Below are 19196 nucleotides of genomic sequence, written 5' to 3' on the forward strand. Positions count from 1 at the left end.
GAGCCACTGACATACACTTTAATGTCCCCTCACCTAACAATCTGAAATTAAGACTAATAATAACTGGTCCTGTTTGCAAAACTTATTGCCTGAGTAATTTTTTGGATATCTTGCTCAAGCCATTAGAAGTTTCATAAGAGATGACTTAGACATGCTCAACCATCTTCCAAAAAAAGTCAATGAGAAAACTTTAATAGTATCTTTCAAACATCTCCCACAACTTAGGCCATTAAACTCCGGTGGGGATAATTATACTAGTGAACTAGAGAATAATTATTTCATATTCAATTACAATTTTTTAGACAGAAATGTAGGATTGTGATGGGAACAAAAACCTCTCTCATTTGTGAATCTAGTTATCAGCTACCTAGAAATCAGGCTATACTAAAGAGCACTAGAAAAATACTGAAACTGTTCTGGGAATGGCCATACATCAACAAGAACAAATGATGTAAGCTTTGATTGGTCAAAAGAGCAAGAATATTAAAAACCTCACATGACCTGGAGTTCTTTTTAAACTCCAAAATAGAAATGTTTAGTCAGTGTCCTTATCAGGAGAGATTTGTGTTGAAAACATTGGAATTCACCTTTTGCTAATAAGGAAATGCAAGCAGCCTCAGGCACCTCCAGCAGGACTATCATGAACATAACCAGTACTAGTCTAAGAGGGATAACTCCACCTCACCCGAGGCTTTGCTGGTAAAGTTTTGTCCCAGAATTTGTTTGCTTACTAAATAAACTGACCATGACATTTTTCTCCCTCCAGTTGTAGAGTGGTTATGTGCCTCTGTCTATTTGAGCCTGATAAGTCGCCTATAAAGCTAAGCACCTTATAGGTATGAAGCCAATGGTCACTCTCTGACTGGCCATGACAACCTTCTAAATATATATATATATATATATATATACACACACACAGACATGCATGTGTCTGTTAAAATAACTGGAAACATGAAATTCAGTTACAATTTAAGCAGTTGCAGCTGACACATAATAGACATATACATACATAAACATGCACACACACATAATTGTGAATATTTATAAATGAGGGGAAATACTCAAAATACAGAAGTTCGTGTGTGTATGGTGGATTCTCTCATCGAACACAATGAATGAGGGGTCAGTAAATAACCTTCAACAACTCCTAAGCCCTGTGACACCATATGTGTATCTTCAAAAAAAACCAAAAAAACCACACATCGATGCGCCAAACCTCAGGTGTTATTGAGTGAAAATGGTTTACTGAACAACCGGCACTTTGACAGAGGTACAAGATTTTCTGGTTTGGGAATACTGACGGGGTCGGGAGTGTGGGTATACTTATCGCCGAAAATTGGGTATATAAAGTAATCGAGGTAGTCAGAGTATGTGACAGAATACTTAAGATTAGATTAGTGCTCCATCATAGACTAGCAACTATTATATCGGCCTATGCCCCTCAGCCAGGGCTACCCGATGGACACAAAGACCATTTCTATGACACCCTACTGCAGACTACCTCATTGACGAACGACAGGGACCTTCTCTTTGTGGCTGGTGACTTCAATGGGCATGTTGGACGACATGCTGGGGGCTTCCATGGCGTACATGATGGCTACGGTTATGGTTCCCGCAACGAGGAGGGAACCAGGCTGCTGGAGTTCTGCGATGTGAATAGTCTTATGGTTTGCAACACTAACTTCAGGAAACCGACAAACCACCTGGTCACCTACCAATCGGGCCGGCATACTAGCCAAATCGACTACATCCTTGCCAGAAAAAGGGAAAGATGGCTGCTTATAAATGCCAAAACCTTCCCAGGCGAAGAATGTACTCCACAACATAGACTGGTAGTTAGTGACTTTAGGATCAGGACTAAGAGGACGACCAACATGGAGAAGACCCAAAATAATGTGGTGGTGGAACAATATTGTTGACAGGGCTATTAGACAAAAGAAACAGGCTTGGAAGGACTGGAAGAACGGTGGTAGCAGGGAAGTGTATCAGACTGCCAGAAGGGAAGCTAGGAGGCAGGTGTATTTAGCCAGAGGGGAAGCAGATAGGAAAAAAATGCCAATGTTCTCTGCCGTGAGGATGAAAGACTTGAGGTATTTCGTGTTGCAAGACAGTGTGTGAGAGAGAATCATGACGTGGTAGGAGAGAAATGTGTTCGCAAGGATGACGGTTCACTTGCGCTAAATGAGGATGCAAAGAGAGAGGTATGGAGACGCCACTATGAAATGTTGCTGAATGAGGAAAATGAATGGGATAAAGAGAGTCTGCCGAATGTCGACCCAATAGAGGGACCAGCAATCCGAGTTGACAGTTCCTTAGTAGTTAAGGCAATTACAAGCATGAAAACAGGGAAAGCCCTAGGCCCATCAGGACTCACTGCAGAGATGCTCAAAATATCTGGTAGTGTCGGCTATAGCCTAGTCACTCGTATAGTTAACCAGGTGATACACGAAGGAGTCATACCCAATGACTGGTGTAGCAGCATAATAGTCAACTGCTACAAAGGTAAAGGTGACGCCCTAGATACAAATAACTACAGGGGTATCAAGCTGCTGGATCAGGTAATGAAAGTTACGGAGAGGGTTATAGCCCAACAAATTAGAGAGTTAGCTTAGATGAGATGCAGTTTGGGTTCGTGCCAGGGAAAAGTACTACTGATGCTATATTCCTGGTAAGACAGCTGCAGGAGAAATACCTAGCCAAAGATAAGCCCCTGTACCTGGCTTTTGTTGACATGGAGAAAGCCTTCGACAGGGTCCCCCGATCCCTTATCTGGTGGTCAATGAGGAAACTAGGGATAGATGCATGGTTAGTGAGAGCTGTGCAAGCCATGTACAGAGACACTGCTAGTAAGGTGAGGGCTGGCAACGAGTACAGTGAAGAATTCCGGGTAGAGGTTGGGGTCCACCAAGGTTCAGTCCTCAGTCCCCTCCTTTTTATCATAGTCCTCCAGGCAATAACGGAGGAATTCAAGACAGGATGCCCTTGGGAGCTCCTCTATGCTAATGACCTTGCTCTAATTGCTGAGTCACTATCAGAACTGGAGGAGAAGTTTCAGGTGTGGAAGCAAGGATTAGAATCGAAGGGCCTTAGAATCAACCTAGCTAAAACCAAAGTCCTAATAAGTAGGAAGGTAGACCAATCACAAACGCCTTCAGGTAGATGGCCCTGCTCGATCTGTAAAAAAGGTGTAGGTAGAAACTCTATAAGGTGCACCAAGTGTAAGCTATGGACACATAAGAGGTGCAGCAATGTCAAAGGAAGGCTAACTAGGAAAATAGTTTTTGTCTGTGGCAGATGCTCAGGAGCAATAAACACTGAAAATGTGCAGAGACCAACTTCTACCACGTTCCAGGGAGAAAAACTAGAAGTAGTTGATAGCTTCCGCTACCTAGGTGACCAAGTCAGTAGCGGGGGTGGGTGTGTTGAAAGTGTAACCGCTAGAGTAAGAATAGCCCGGGCAAAGTTTAGAGAGCTCTTACTCCTGCTGGTGACAAAAGGCCTCTCGCTCAGAGTAAAAGGCAGGCTGTATGATGCATGTGTACGTACAGCCATGCTACATGGTAGTGAAACATGGGCTGTGACTGCTGAGGATATGCGTAAGCTCGCAAGAAATGAAGCCAGTATGCTCCGATGGATGTGTAATGTCAGTGTTCATAATCGACAGAGTGTAAGTACCTTGAGAGAAAAGTTGGACCTAAGAAGCATCAGTTGTGGTGTGCAAGAGAGACGTTTGCGCTGGTATGGGCATGTGACGAGAATGGCTGAAGATAGTTGTGTGCAAAAGTGCCACACCCTAGCAGTTGAGGGAACCTGTGGAAGAGGTAGACCCAGGAAAACCTGGGACGAGGTGGTGAAGCACGACCTTCGAACTTTAGGTCTCACTAAAGAAATGACTAGAGATCGAGACCTATGGAAGTATGCTGTGCGTGAGAAGACCCAGCAAGACTAGTGAGACCATAACCCGTGGCCTCTACCTGGTATGTAGCCAGTCGACTTATACATACCTTTCCTTCTTGGGACACAAAACTCCACTTGTGAAGACCCGTTGAGGCAAGTGAAAATCAAAAATCAAAATCAAATTTAAACCAAATCAAACCAGATATCAGAAAGCAGAACTAAAGTAGCCAGTCGACTTATACATACCTTTTCTTCTTGGGACACAAAACTCCACTTGTGAAAACCCGTTGAGGTAAGTGAAAATCAAAAATCAAAATCAAAATCAAATCAGATATCAGAAAGCAGAACCAAAATTGAAGCCGATCAACATCAATGGAAATTGCAGCTGTGATACCAGTGCCGGTGACAAGTAAGCGAACCATCCGATCGTGGCCGTTGCCAGCCTCACCTGGCCCCTGTGCCGGTGGCACGTAAAAGCACCATCCGTCCGTGGCCGTCTGCCAGCTCTGTTTGGCACCTGTGCGGGTGGCACGTAAAAAGCACCCACTACGCTCACGGAGTGGTTGGCGTTAGGAAGGGCATCCAGCCGTAGAAACACTGCCAGATCAGACTGGGCCTGAAGCAGCCTTCTGGCTTCACAGACCCCAGTTGAACTGTCCAACCCATGCTAGCATGGAAAGCGGACGTTAAATGATGATGATGTACAGGTGCACGGTGTGCCACATGTCAGATGATAAAACGATCGCAGGATTTTCCTTGTTCTGTCTCCTAGATTAGTTGTGAGAATCAACACTAAAGGGTTTGATCCACCCTGGTAGGCTTTCTGCATGCCTGGGCACCATACCAGGTATTTCTAGGTCCTCGCATGATACAGCCCTAAGACATTTATTGGATGGCCATTGACTCTCAAGAGTTCCTCCGCCCTTGACGGGTTTTGTTTTTCATCCCGCAGGGTGTCCAATAAACACCCTCCTCACCAAGCAATCTTGGTAGGGTTGCCAGTTTAGTCGCCGATGACCCGACCATGCAACAGATTGTACTGGGTTACATGTTACCAGTAGCACTCGAAAGTGACCTGACATATGTGTGTGTGTGTATTCGTTGTTACTACGTTTATTCATACATTGTTACGAAAATTTAACCTTTTAGGCTACTTTCAAGCCTTCGCCATAACTTGATTTATCTTTCCTATCTCTCTCTCTACAAAATTTAACCTTAGGCTACCTCAAGCCGTAATCCCAACTCTTCCCATCTTTCCGCCATTGGCGGTCTTTTTCCTCCTCTTCTTCTTCTTATGCTAAAACTTGAAAATCGCCATTACCATTACGATTCTGCAATTTAAATTCCCAATTCAACTTACTTTCTTCTTCAATTTCAACTCTCGATCGATGCCCGCAGCAAGTTCTTAAAAATTTATCTTACTATTTTTATTCGTTGTTACTACGTTTATTCATACATTGTTACGAAAATTTAACCTTTTAGGCTACTTTCAAGCCTTCGCCATAACTTGATTTATCTTTCCTATCTCTCTCTCTACAAAATTTAACCTTAGGCTAACTCAAGCCGTAATCCCATCTCTTCCCATCTTTCCGCCATTGGCGGTGCGCCCGCCCCCCCACCCCCACCACCAATACCGATGAACACTGTTCTCACCCCCACCACCAATACCGGTGAACTCTGTTCTCACCACCACCACCACCAATACCAGTGAACACTGTTCTCACCCCCCACCACCAATACCAGTATACCCTGTTCTCACCATCTACACCGGATACGCCTTACTCATCTACACCGGGTACGCCCTACTCCCTCCCCCTCCCTCCCCCTCCCCCCACTACCCCTTCTCCTCATATGCTTTCACTGTGAAAAGACAAGCTGCTAGCGCCATAGCTCATCAACTGCCCACCGATCTTACGCTTCCTCCTGACACTGCCTCATTCCGACCATCCCCTTTAGTACCCTCCCGCCTCGTAATATCCTACGTTTTTATTTCTTAGGAACCTTCACCAACCCCTTCCTGCCATCGTTCCTCCTTACCCCAACCTTCCCCACTGGTTGCTCCCCTATATTACCCGCCTCAACTGGACCCCCCCTCCCCAACTCAACTCTAGAATATCTGTATTTCTTTCCTCTACCTAATTACGTTACTCAGTGACGATAAATGCTGTGACTACAAAGACCCGGGCTGCTTTCTGCAGCAATTCCACATACCCCCTACCCATTCTAAGTACCCCGGATCCCCAAAGTACCCTGGATCCCCAAAGTACCCCGATCCCCAAAGTACCCCGATCCCCAAAGTACCCCGGACCTCGTTGCCCCCGTGCCGCTGACACGTTAAAATGCTCGAACCGATCGTGACGATGCCGGACCCTCCGGCCCCTGTGCAGGTGGCACGTAAAAAGCACCCAATCCACTCACGGAGTGGTTGGCGTTAGGAAGGGCATCCAGCCGTAGAAACTCTGCCAGATTCAGACTGGAGCCTGGTGCGGCCCCTGGCTTCCCAGACCCGGTCAAACCGTCCAACCCGTGCTAGCGCGGAAAGCGGACGTTAAACGATGATGATGATGATGATGATGATATATAAGGTTGAGTAAAAAGTAAGCAACGTTTTGAGATTTTTGGAGAATTTTGAAATTTTTCAAACATTTTTTTGAAAATATCTGATAATACAAAGACTTGCCCAAATGCATCAATAAATTAACATTGATATTTTTTCACCATTGTTACAATCATCTGAAATTGAAATGTCAAAGTGTTATAGCTGAGCAATTTTGCTATTCAACTTCAAAAATGGAACGTAAGGCAGCTGAAACTGCTTGTGATATCAGTGAAACGTTTGGTGAGGAAAAACCAGAGGGTGGTCAGCTTGAAAATGGTTTAAACGATTTCGCAGTGGAGACCTGAGCCTTGAAGATCATGAGCATAGTAGACACCCATCTGTCATTGATGACGGTCAATTAAAGACCATCATTGAGGAAGATCCACATAAAACTACTTGAGAATTGGCAAAAGAACTTCAAGTTAGCCAGAAAACTGTCTGCAACCATTTGCATGTGATTGGAAATTCAAAAAAGCTTGACAAATGGGTAGCACACAATTTGAATGAAAATCAGAAAATGTGCATATATGAAATTTGCTTGTCATTTCTTCTCCATAACCAGACCGATCCATTTCTTGACTGTATCATAACTTGTGTTGAAAAGTGGATTCTGTACAATAGTAAAAAACGTTCTTCACAGTAGTTGGATCAAAATGAAGCACCATGAATTCTCCCTAAACTTGAGTTCTTCAAAAAGAAGGTTATGGTGACTTTTTGATGGAGTACTGCTGGACTCATCCACTATAACTTCTTAAAACCTAGAAAAACCATTACTGCAGCAACATATTGCCATGAAATTGCCAAAATCAACGAAAAACTGCTACTCCTCCGTCCCAGACTAGTCAACAGAAGAGGGCCAATCATTCTTCATCATAATGCTCGACCACACGTTTCCCTAATGACGCTCCAGAAGTTGGGGGAACTTGGCTACGAAGTTCTCCATCCAGCTTATTCCCCACACATTTATTTCTCCTACCGACCACCACTTTTTAAAGTACATTGATGGTTTCCTGTGACAGAAGTTCAAAAATTAAACTGATGCTGAAAGTCCATTAAGAGAGTTCATCACCTCCAGAACTCCAGATTTTTATGTTACCAGAATAAACAAACTTGTAACTCATTGGCAAAAATGTGCTGATTGTAATGGTACTTACTTTGGTGAATAAAATTTCCGCATTGTTGAAATATAATGTGATGAATTACATGTTTCAAAACGTTGCTTACTTTTTACTCAGCCTGATATATACACACTCACACACACACATACATATACTCACAAACACATATATACATACATATATATTTATATATATACATATACACTAACTCTCACACATATATATATCGAGTGGGAAGAGAAAGAAGATCTTACATAACACGTACACATGTATTAATTCCGACAATTAGGTTTAAAATTGATTATTTTAGAAACACGAGACAAGAATATCAGAAAAGTTTGAAAAAAAAAGCATTTAGTAAAAAACTGCAAAAATTTGCATCAGTTGATATGGTGAAATCTTGAAACGAAAAGAAAAGAAGTTCAAATATAATTAAAGTCTGTGTCTAGTCACGGAATTTTCACATCCAATTGCCTAATTCCGTCGTGACCTACTTTTAAAATAACTCTTCCACATTAGGGGAGCATTAAACATTCCCAGTGAATACTGATCAATGGTAAAAAAAATATAGAGTTCCAATTTTTAATTGAAGTCTAGAATAAAGTATTCTTAGTGAGAGAGAGAGAATTGGAGTAGAATATGCATTTGAAATCTTTAATTCTCAGTCTCAGGAAGAGACATAATTAACAATTGTCGAGCGTAGATGTGTCTTTGTTTTGTTTCTTTGTATGTATCGATGAACGATAATAAAGAATACCTTAGCTGGAAATTTTTCCCAACTCGTGTATTGTTTTATCAATTTACTTTCAGATTGCAAATAAAGAAAGGAAAAGAACAATCAAACTGACTGCTTTCTTTTCCTGTTATTTACAAACCGCTTTCTCCAGACTCTCACATATACACCTAACATGAACATTTTCAACAAAAAATGATATGCATGAATAAAGGTTGAATGAGACTTCAATACTAACGATAGGAACAGATGTGAGCCTTGAGATCAATCAGAAATAACAATCATTATTAACGATTCTTTCGGGGACGATACCAACCAGGTACTAGGGTCGATGTAATCGACTAATATCTTCCCACTAAAATTGCTGGCCCTGTGCTAAAATCTGAAACCATTGTTGATGTTGTTTATTGCTATTTAGTGATTTGAATATCACAAAATATTAGCAGGTATTTTAAAAATTTTCCCATGAAGATTTTTTCAGCTAATGGGCTTTTCAGTTGTTCAATACTTCAGTATATGTTATAAAGTAGCAACTATCTCGCGTTTTTTTTTTAGTTGTTGTTCTCGAAGTAGATGGCTTGTATACTAATCATAGCATAAATGTTAAGGACATGTTTTGATACAATCTTTGTCAATTAAGATGTGCAAGAAGAGGAAAGATAATGTCAACAATAACAAAATGGAAGTAACAGAATTCGTCTGCTTGGCTGTGTTAAACATGATATGGGTACAGATAGACACTCACATAGAAATAAAACGACAGATAGAGAAAAAAAAAGAGGTTTGCTGGAGACATCTGTGTTGTTTTATACATCACATTTAAATAGTTATAGATATAATGCAACCAAATATGCGCAGCGATTAATGCAGCATTTCCTGAGTTTGTACCTCTAGTAGTAAGTTCACTGCAAACAAATGACTTACCCGTTCTAATGAATCAGAAAGCTGAACCATTTTCCCCAATATGTACTTCTCAAAAGCATTTGTCGGCCATATTCAATCATAACTGAATAAGACATTCAAAAATAGGAATGGAAAAAATTAACAAGAAACGACACGAAAAAGTTGAATTCGTGGATGTTTCAATGGAAAAGAATAAAAAAAACAAAAAACAAAGAAAACATCGACATTTAATTATTCTTGATATTTGAAAAATATCACTAAACTTAAGAATTTTATAAAATATATGAAAGAAGTTATAAAATATAGAACTATAATTATCAATTAACGAAAAAAATAATGGAACAAATGTTAATAATATTCCAAACATTGTTCTTGTATTTGGATTCGAAACCAGACACATTAGACATTGTCGCTTTTCCACCAATAAATCAGTCTTCGTTTCATATTGCCTTGTTTCTCGACTACTAGGTAAAGTAAACCAAGGTTATTCAGTGCACTGCTTAGTAGAATAGGATGTGGTGAGATGAAACTCAGGAATCTTCGACTGATTTTATCAATTCAGATAGTCAACTGTCTGGTACGCTTTTATTCTTTTGGTTTGCTATCACAAATAGGAAGTGGAAATATAGATACTATTTGGTAATGTCTAGGTGGACGTGTTGAATGGTACCCCAAAAAAATAAACAAAAAAAAACTGCTATTCAAACTTTTCATTCCATCCCATCTCCACAAATTTTTGCTTTTAACTCTTTTTCGGAAATATTTTAGACACCACCCCGCTTTTAAAAATACGGAGATTACAACTCTGATTTTTTTTTTTTTTTTTGTTCTTATCCAAAATTTCAACGTTTGGGATAATTTTCCACTTTGTGATCATAAACTAAAAAAATACCGAAAACAAATTAAAGCAGGCTGTTCCTCTTGTGATTGATTCAAAGATCTTTAATAATGTAACCATGACTCAAACTGTACTCTTAACAGTAAGTTTTTATAAAGTGAATACAACACAAACGTAAGTCAAAGGATGAGGATATGAGCGATCACCAGACGTGCTAAAAATAGCAGTCTCCTTTTCCTTAAATCACACCCTATATAAAGCTGAAATTGTCTGTGTATGGCAGGTTTGGTAGCCTTCAACTAACACTATCTCCTCCGAGACCCTGCGGCGCAAGTTGACCAAAATTGAAAGTATGATAAAAGAAGGCTTGCTCTTCATTCCGTAGAAGAAAAAATTCAAATCGGACCGTGTTAACACCAAAGATTATTTACATCAAAAAGGTGCTTTTTTTTTCTATGAAAAACCCTATTTTTTACGATTTTTTGACTGCTGTGTCGCCATTTTTCGGTGTATTTCAATAAGAAAAATGTTCACTTAAAGAGAATAACGAGCTACATAATGCAAAATTTTTACTTTTCAAAAATTCCAATTCTAAAGGGTCGAAACAAACCCAAGCAACGCCGGGTGATACTGCTAGTTTAAAATATATCTAAAAATATTACATTGCATTTGTTATATGATACCTAAAAAATTTAAATGATGAAATGGGATACTTTTTATCCTAGCTCTGTTCTTTGAGGGTTAGCTTAATAGAAACTCTGTTCATTGAATAAAAGCTTTGTCATAATCAACTTTTCTTCCTCTAAATGGGACACTTGTATATCGATATCATTGGTCAACGTAGCTGCTTCCGCGTCATGCAATGTGTCAATGACAAGTGAAAGTCCACCCCTTTCTGAGTACTCGTTACGATGAAGACAAAGAAAGGAGAAATGGTTCTTCTATAGAAGTTAATGAGATTGAGAAATTCTCACAGCTGGATGAACAGGAATATTTGTAATGCCATAGACTTCTTCCTTTAACAGAAGAATCCTATCTTTATCAATATGTCCCAAAAATGTAATAGAAGAAAGGCCAAAAAGGACATTTACTGGGATTACACCCACCTATGACAATCTAGTAAAAAGTGCTGTTCATGCTGTTTTTGCTTAGGACTAGTAATCAGAAAGTTGCTGCAGGCAAAAAAAAAAAAAAAACTAAAGTCAAAACCACAAGTGACTTCCTCGCTAAATTTTTGGATTTCAAACACCAAAAGACATTTGAAGAAATTCAAAAAGGATCCACAATATGTTAATATTTGATCCCTTACATTGTATGAAAAGCTGAGTAATTGTGACTGTTTTAGAAACATCAGCAGGTTTTATGGAAATCTGATTATAAGTGTGTACTAAATAGATTTTAAAAAGTACAACAATGTGTGGTGTGAATAATGAAGAGGACAACAGAAAAGGAGAAAGGAAATATAATTAGGTCTTACCTCGGCGAAGATTAGTCTACCAAACTCAGCGTCCAGTCGCTTCCGCGTCTCAGCTCCAACTGCCCCGGCTTCGTTGATGCCCCACGTGCGTCGTCCCTCACCGCTTCCGCTTCCTGCCGCGCATGCGCCCTGCAAGCCCTACTTCCGCCCTCCCCTATCTGTCGTCCTCTCCACCGACACCACACGCCCCCCTGATCTACAGATCACTGAACCGGCTTTCTCACTCGCTCCCCGCTCCCGAACTCACACCTTAACTGGTTTCATAATCAGCCAACCAGGGAGGAGGGTGCCGTTCCCTCTGTGGTCGCAGTGCGACCCTAAGACTGGTTCCTGGTATGTTGCTGCTGGCCTCATCATCCTGTCTACTGGTGTTGTTTTCATCTTGCCCACTGCTGCTGGTCCCATCCTCTGAGGTATGGACAATCCTCCGTATATCCAAAACGTGGCATGGCATACCATCGACCGAGATGTTATTCTTTGAATTTACAGAGGTTATTGTCCCCTTTCCCCATTGTGATGTACACCGTGCGTTTGGGAGTTTTACCCAAACTTCTTCCCCGTCCTGCACGAAGGCGTGCTCTTCCTCTGCCCCGGGTCGCATTGATGCAGTACACGGATGCCTCTACTCGTACCTGAATATTGCCCTGTGTGGCACCGACTCTTCAGCCTGTCCTGATCTGGGCGACATATTGTACCAAAATACAACCTCGATTGGTGAAATGTGACCCCTCTCTGCCATGGCCTTGATGGTGCGATGATGCCTTTCCACTACCCCATTTCCACTTGGCCGGTATGCCGCCCTGAAGAAGCGGTTGACTTTCCACCCATCAAGCATTTCTTTCAGCACATCTGAGCGAAATGCAGTGCCATTATCCAGAAGCAGTTCATCCACGGGGCCTCGTTCCAGGAATATCTCATTCAACACTTTCACAATTTCTTCTGCGGTCCCCGTCTTCATCTCCCTCCATATGGCCAACCGCCCCGGTTCGCAGTCAACCATTGAGAGGTATGTCCCCTGCCGGTAGTGTGTTATGTCCACCGCCAGTCGTTTCCAGTCATGGTCCACTGGAATACTTCCCGCTTCATGTACGCCCGGAGCAGGGTCGATGGACTGGCACCTGTCACAACTGCTGACCATCCTCTGCACGCTCTGTCTTGTTACATCGGAGTAAACTTTTCTGGCTAGGAACAATGTCCTGTCCACACCCATGTGATGCATGGTATGCAGTTTCTGCAACTCCGAGTCGCTCAGACGGCATACTGCAGCTACAGCCTGCTTCGCATCCTCTGGCACCTGCAACCAGGCTCGCTTTACCCTGGTCAGGACGTCTGCCCTGTTCTCGGAAGGCACAAAGATCATGCTCAGCTTCAGATTGAACTCAGTGGTTAGTTCACGCAGTATTCCCAATCGACGCTTTACCAGCATCTCTGCAGCCCCTTTGGTCCGCACCCTCCGCTCATTGGTGATGACTGCTGTCACCCAGCCAAGTACAGTGGCCAAATCAGTCCTGGTTTCTATGGTGTGCAACCCCCACTTCAAGGCCAGGTTCACCCCCTTCAACACGGCATCCAACTCCGCCACATTGATGTGATTGCAGTCATCCGTCTTCCTGAGCCAGGCTGCATCTTCCACCATGACACCTCCCACTTCTAAGACAACCCGTGTTGCGATGCTGCTGGCGTCACACCATACGATCCCGCTCTTTGATTTGGGAACATACTAGCTGCCCCTCACTGGGTTCTCTGCTCCTACTCTGACCAAGACTTCCTGCATCATGTCTATCGTCTTCTCCCCCACTCTATCATTCCACTTCACTCCTTCGGCTCAACTCTTGATGAAGCTACATGCTGTCCGGAGCCAACCTGCAATCGGGTAGTGTCCCACCAGCTTCCCACACACAGAGAACAGTTCCCGTCTACTCATGCTGGCGCCCAGTTCAGGGACCTCATTCCCTCGCCGGAACACCAACGCACCGGCCTTGTCTCTCCATAGCTTGAGGCCCAGTGCAGCACCTCCCTCCATTGCCTCTGGTGGCTTGGCGATCAGTCCCAAACTCTTCAGGTGGCCTATGACCTCCGTTGCTGGTATCACGGTTTCATCCACCAGAATGTCATCGATGTACGAATTGGTGGCCCTTTTTACCCTGTCCACCTTTCCCAGGATAGCCTTGAGAATTGTTGCCATAATCTTTGGCGCTGAATTCAGCCCGAACCCCAACCTGGAAAGACAGTAAGTCCGGCCCTTATACCTGACGAGCTGTTACTTCCACAATTTCTCAGCCACATGCACCTGTAGGTATGCCGACTTCAAATCAACAATCGTGGAGGCCCCTGTCATCTGTCTCCACTCTCGCAAGGTGTCTCCGCAGACATCCGTGGCCTCGCCGCCTGTATGACACGATACGTGGTCATTCAGCTCTCGGAAGTCAAGCACTGGCCTGACCTTATGCTTTGTGGGCTGTATCACCGCCATCAGTTGCAGGACTCCGCTCTCTTCTTTTTCCCAAGGGATTAATATGCCCTCCTTAATCCACCGCTCCACCTCCCCCTCAAACTCGCTTCTGGCATCTCCTGCTGATAGCAGCCCACTTTATTCTTTAACATCGGGGGCTCTCCCTTCCAGTGCCACTCCACTGTCCACCTCTTGCCATCAAAGACAGCTCGAAAATCCTGGTCTTCAATGGTGTGCACAGCATGCTTTTCCTCACGGTTGTCGCCGGTGCATGGTCTCGCCCTACACGGTTTCCCCGCTATCCCAAATGTTACACCAGCCTCGTTAACGGTGACACCTCCCAAGCGGGTGATTGCATCCATCCCCATCACCACGTCGATCACGTCCACCAAGTGACCAACCACAATCGCTCGCAGCGTCAGCTGTAGTCCCTGCACCACAATCCGCGCATCTGTAACCCCTTCGCAGTGTACTTTTCTTCCGTCGACAGCTCTAACACTGCTTCCTCCACTTCACGTCTCTGCCACTTCTGTAGTCATCAGGGTTGTTGTACAGCTCGTGTCCACAAGGGCTCGCGACATCTTCCCCTCCACCAGAATGTCGATCACAGGTAGCGACGATAAGCGCGCCTCTACTGATCCGAAGGGACAATTACCGGCGCAGTAGTCTCCCGCAGTCCGTTTCCCCGCAGACACTCGCTGGCTATATGCCCCGGCTCTCGACACCGGTAGCAAATCACCGCTGCTACCAACGTCATCCTACTGCACGAAACTAGTACGCGTACCCGAGATATGATGTCCGCCATCGGCATCGAATGCACATTCGGAAGCTGCTGTAGCTCGACCGACATGTTGTCGGGAAAGCCAGTCACGAACGCCAACCTAACCGTCCGGTCCAGCGACTCTCCCTCGTAACCCGCCAGTTTAGCCAATCTCCTAAGTTCATTGGCAAACACGTCCACCTGTTGCCCAGTCCATCTTGTTCTACCCAGGCGAGCGTATGCCTCGAACATTCCCTCCGAAAAGGCCTCCATCAACCGGACTTCCACTTTCACCGCGCTGAGTTGGTCTGTCTCTTCCATCTCTAAATACAACGCCAACGCCGGACCATCCAAGTACAGCGGCATGAAGCTCGCCAGGTCACTTATACCATGGAGCTTCGCCACTAACTTCACTTTCTTCAGCCAAACGACTACATCCGTGTTGCCGCAAAACGGTTTTATAATTTCGTGCGAAATACGGGCACTCATCATCATTTTTATTTATAAAACCGTGTGAGAATTGTTTTTGTTTATATGCCGAAATAGCTTGTGGTGTGAATGATGAAGAGGACAACAGAAAAGGAGAAAGGAAATATAATTAGGTCTTACCTCGGCGAAGATTAGTCTACCAAACTCAGCGTCCAGTGGCTTCCCCGTCTCAGCTCCAACTGCCCCGGCTTCGTTGATGCCACACGTGCGTCGTCCCTCACCGCTTCCGCTTCCTGCCGCGCATGCGCCCTGCAAGCCCTACTTCCGCCCTCCCCTATCTGTCGTCCTCTCCACCGACACCAAACAATGTAAAGAAGCCGAGAAATGATTATTATGTGGAACTGAGTAAGTATGTAGCAGAAGCGGTTACCAGAGGCGTGTGTGCAAGGTTAAAGCTTCAACTGTTTAACATTAAATATCTTCAGTTAGATTATACAAAGCTTCCTCTTTCAGCTGTTACGTGATCTGGTGATCGGGCGAGTTGGTTGGTCAAGCACAACTATCAAATCGTGTCCCTACAACAAGTCATTTCCCCCATTAGTGGGAAAATCAAGCACCAGGCCACAGAATATATAAATAGCAGTTTATTCGACTGTCCGGCCTCTTTTTCCTCAGACCAGTGCTTTTCAAACTTTTTGCTGGTGCGGAACCCCAAGGAAACATTTTACTGGCTCGAGGAACCCCTGTGCAATAATTTAGTAGTCTTATGCACGCATATCTGCACAAGAGAATAAAAAATTACTGCCGATTTTAGCAGTTTTGTAACTTCTTGCGGAACTCCTGGACTGTACTGGCGGAATCCTGGTTGAAAACCACTGCCTCAGACCATATGCAGTTACCGTCGTTCTAATGACGTTTGCCTAGCAGATTACAGACCACTGTCGTTTTCACGACGAATATTCAACGGCTATCATTATATCCTGCGTTATCATGGCGATTTGTTCAGCAGCTAACTCTACCGCCACAGCCTACTCGACATTGGCCTCCTGTCGTATTACTAACTCTACTCTACATTGGACAGTCATGTTACCAATTTTGTTGACACCTGCTATGAACTGAATATGTTTTCTGTCTGATCCTCACACACGACATCGCACACACGTTTCTGATACCCTTCTAATTTTGTCTAACTAGTTAGCATTTACTTGGTATTCAAAAAGGATTCACGACATGTTAATATTTGATCCCTTACATTGTATGAAAAGCTGTATTTGTATAATCTATCCCAAATAAATTATTATTGTATAGAGTTTAATCTTCCTTTTATGACAGAACTAGCAGCATAGCCCGGCGTTGCCCGGGTATGTAAGAGCCCCTAGTAGGCAACGACTAATCCCAATCTAGTCCTTTCCCTCTAGGGAACGAAGGCGCATGTGTCGGTTGCAATGTCTTCTCTTCACTCCTAAATAACTATCAAACAGCTATCGATAATTCAACCCAACCAATTCCTACCAGGAAGAAATAACATTCGAGACTTTACCCCCAACACCGCCACTTCTGCTAATAGCTGCTGCAGCCGCAAGTTATTCGAATACTTTTTTTGTTTACACTTTCTTTATAACTACCACCCCAAACGTTTTACCTTAAATTTTTGATGTACCCTAAGGGTCCTCGGACGCTACTTGCAAACTGTTGGTTTATTATAAACCGCTTTTGTCGTGTGCATCAAAAAACCTTTTCCATTCGTTTGTTCAGTTTGGTCACTTTTGACTTTTTCGTTGTTGTCACTCACATTGCTGCCCGCTTTTTTGCCGGTTTTGTACATTTTTATACATTTTGGGATACTTACCCCACGTGTTCCGAGAGTTAAAAAGGTCGAGTCGCGTCCCCTAAACAGTCTGTAGAAAATGTGTTGCATATAAAAAGTTTAGATTCTCGACCCACGTCGAATTTATCGATTTTTTTTCAGAACTGGGGGAACTTTTCAAAATTTTCGCTGCGTTAGTTTTGAATTATGACATTGGGCTACATGTGTGTCAAGTTTCACCAGAATCGGTTGAAAGCAGTGGTCAGGGTGAGGGTACAACCTGACAGACACACAGACACACAGACAGACAAACTGCCGTTTATATATAGAGAGATACTGTTATAGTGAGTTAATCACTACTTCAATGAAAGATCTAATGGTCGCCAGTGTAGCTAAAGTCACTTCGTTGCTTGTTGATATAACTCAATGGAGTGTCCAATCTAGTTGAAGTGACGACGTCGGCACTGGTAGCTTGTTGATAACTGTCTCTGTGTGTTCGTTCAATAGTAATTGGTATACAGCGACAGACAGACAAAACCCAACTTGTTCAATAGCAAAGTTTATTCACAGCAGTGGGTTACGAACAATGTAAATGCCTTGTATAAGATTTCTGTTAAGAAGTAAGTTGAGTTTTATAGAGATGTCTATAGTGTGATAACAGTGAATGAATGCGTAAAGACATTAGATGTACATTGGGATCTTTTCGGTTTGAACGGCATTTTTTAACATAATTTCTAGGTAACTAAAAAATGTTAAACTTCGTATACCGGTAGAATGTGTTTATAAAACATTATTTTCTCTTGGCTCTCTTGAGAAAATTTTGTAGTTTGTAACATATCTCGTCTTTAATTTCTTGTATTTCGGCAATTTTAACCAATCACTGGCGTCTATTGAGTTAAAAAGCATTCTGTGCCATAAGAATATGTCCCTCATTTTAGAAACAGATTGGGTTTATTTACATTTGTGAAGAAATAAAGATACCCTTCCCCCACCCCTAACCCTAATTTAGGGTTAGTTAGGGTTAGGGGTGGGGGAAGGGTATCTTTTTTTCTTCACAAATGTAAATAAACCCAATCTGTTTCTAAAACGAGGGACATATTCATATGGCACAGAATGCTTTTTAACTCAATAGACACCAGTGATTGGTTAAAATTGCCGAAATGCAAGAAATTAAAGACGAAATATGTTACAAACTACAAAATTTTCTCAAGGGAGCCAAGAAAAAAAATAATGTTTTATAAACACATTCTACCGGTATACGAAGTTTAACATTTTTTAGTTACCTAGAAATTATGTTAAAAAATGCCGTTCAAACCGAAAAGATCCGTACTTTGTGTATATAGAAAGAGACTCGATAGAAATGTTTCTAGTAAACATGAAAAATAACAGCAGTGAGTTCGGTTCGATACTGCTGGCGCATGTGGACGAAGAATTGTTCTTGTGTGAGAGACACCAGTGCAAACGCAGTAGAACCAAACTACAAACCGGGAGCCCTTAGAGAAACGAAGTGAAGGAACTCGATTAAACAAGGCCGCAGCCACATTTATACATGTGACAATTGGACGCATGTGACAATTACGGTGTTGTTTAAGCCTACTTTGAGATTACAAATGTATGTGTTAAACTAATGCTAGTACAGACATGTTACACTATTATACAACTTAAATTAAAATTAGGAAAAGTCCAACTTAAGAAAGCGATGGAGATGTGCTGCACTAGATGAGAAACCTGGCCTTGCGCTGCTGTATAACGATTTGAAGAGGAAATGTCGTTATGTGCAACGACATATCCGCCGATATGAGCGTCGAAAGGAGAGTAAAAGGACTCGGGGGCAGTTTCTGAAGGACCCGTACGGGTTTACTAAGAAGCTGTTCACTGAACCGAAGAGTGGTACTTTATCGTGCACTAAAGAAGAATTGGATGCTCATATCAGCGATCCGCACTGTAACCAGCCGCTGCCACCTCTACATGGGCTAAATCATCTCTCAGGACCTGATATCGAATTCCAGATTGGGGACATCAGGGAGAGAGAGGTGAATGAATTCGTAAGAAAAGCTAGAGCAAAGAGTGCCCCAGGAGGTGATGGCGTCTCATATAAAGTCTACAAGTACTGCAATCGTCTGCGAAAGAAGCTCTTCGTCCTACTCCGACAACTGTGGCGCGAGGAGACTATAGTAGAGGAT

At 42.9% G+C, this 19196-nt stretch overlaps 1 protein-coding gene across 3 annotated transcripts in view; it reads right to left on the reverse strand.

Annotated features, from left to right (window-relative positions):
- Positions 1-9353, reverse strand: part of LOC115211127 — a 74354-nt gene extending 65001 nt beyond the window's left edge. For 2 of the 3 annotated variants that reach the window (XM_029780063.2, XM_036502166.1), the window contains exon 1: positions 9272-9353. The gene's annotated coding sequence lies outside the window, so the exon portion shown is untranslated. The remainder of the gene's footprint in view (positions 1-9271) is intronic. The other variant, XM_036502167.1, reaches the window with a different exon arrangement.
- Positions 9354-19196: the final 9843 nt, after the last annotated feature.

Source organism: Octopus sinensis, linkage group LG4, assembly GCF_006345805.1.
Source record: "Octopus sinensis linkage group LG4, ASM634580v1, whole genome shotgun sequence".
Taxonomy (NCBI): Eukaryota; Metazoa; Mollusca; class Cephalopoda; order Octopoda; family Octopodidae; genus Octopus; species Octopus sinensis.